Genomic DNA, 1,695 nt, shown 5'->3' with positions numbered 1-1,695 from the left:
AAATGTGGCACTTTGAAAATTTTTGAGAAATGTGGCACTTTGAAAATTTTTGAGAAATGTGGCACTTAGAAAATTTTCTCTCTCTCTCTGGAAGTGCCGTGCCTTCTTCAGTTCTGCTATCCGAGCAGGGGACGCTTGCTGGCGGCCGTTACCAGCGCTCGGACCAGGCCCAATTGATTTGCATGGAAAACAATTGCGTCCCCCATGCTCGTTCTGACTATATTTTGCGAAAGGGGGGTAAAGTGATGAGTACACTAAGTGGGGGGACCAACCCATGTACTCTAGAAAAAGTACATGGGTTGACAAAAGACCAGTTCGTACTGCACCCCTGGTACCCAAACCCCTGGTACCTTTAGGCACTTAGAAAAATTTCGCCCAAATTTGGAGGTCGCTCCAGGGGAAGAGGCCGAATTTTCGCCTATTACGGCCGACCGCGGGAACCAGCCGAGGCGGACGCTTTTCGGCGCAAGAGCCGTTGGCACTTAGAAAATATTCGCTAAACTTCAAAGGACCTCCAGGGGAAGAGGCCGAATTGTCACTTTTTCTGGCCGACATCGGGAACCAGCCGAGTCGGACTCTTTACGGCGGAGCAGCCGTTGGCACTTAGAAAATATTCGCCAAACTCGGCCGGACTTCCAGGGGAAGAGGCCGAATTGTCACTTGTTCTGCCCGACATCGGGAACCAGCCGAGTCGGACACTTTAAGGCGGAGCAGCCGTTGGCACTTAGAAAATATTCGCCAAACTTGAACGGACCTCCAGGGGAAGAGGCCGAATTTTCACCTGTTCTGGCCGACATCGGGAACCAGCCGAGTCGGACGCTTTTCGGCGCAAGAGCCGTTGGAACTTAGAAAATATTCGCTAAACTTCAAAGGACCTCCAGGGGAAGAGGCCGAATTGTCACTTGTTCTGGCCGACATCGGGAACCAGCCGAGTCGGACTCTTTACGGCGGAGCAGCCGTTGGCACTTAGAAAATATTCGCCAAACTCGGCCGGACTTCCAGGGGAAGAGGCCGAATTGTCACTTGTTCTGCCCGACATCGGGAACCAGCCGAGTCGGACACTTTAAGGCGGAGCAGCCGTTGGCACTTAGAAAATATTCGCCAAACTTGAACGGACCTCCAGGGGAAGAGGCCGAATTTTCACCTGTTCTGGCCGACATCGGGAACCAGCCGAGTCGGACGCTTTAAGGCGGAGCAGCCGTTGGCACTTAGAAAATATTCGTTAAACTTGAAAGGACCTCCAGGGGAAGAGGCCGAATTGTCACTTGTTCTGGCCGACATCGGGAACCAGCCGAGTCGGACGCTTTAAGGCGGAGCAGCCGTCGGCACTTAGAAAATATTCGTTAAACTTGAAAAGACCTCCAGGGGAAGAGGCCGAATTGTCACTTGTTCTGGCCGACATCGGGAACCAGACGAGTCGGGCCCTTTAAGGCTGAGCAGCCCTTGGCACTTAGGAAATATTTGCCTTAACTCGGCCGGACTTCCAGGGGAAGAGGCCGGATTTTCACTTGTTCTGGCCAACATCGGGAACCAGCCGAGTCGGACACTTAAAGGCTGAGCAGCCGTTGGCACTTAGGAAATATTTGCCTTAACTCGGCCGGACTTCCAGGGGAAGAGGCCGGATTTTCACTTGTTCTGGCCGACATCGGGAACCAGCCGAGTCGGACACTTTAAGGCTGAGCAGCCGTTGGCACT

Source organism: Syngnathus scovelli, unplaced genomic scaffold (assembly GCF_024217435.2).
Source record: "Syngnathus scovelli strain Florida unplaced genomic scaffold, RoL_Ssco_1.2 HiC_scaffold_51, whole genome shotgun sequence".
Taxonomy (NCBI): Eukaryota; Metazoa; Chordata; class Actinopteri; order Syngnathiformes; family Syngnathidae; genus Syngnathus; species Syngnathus scovelli.
This window is presented reverse-complemented; position numbering follows the sequence as displayed.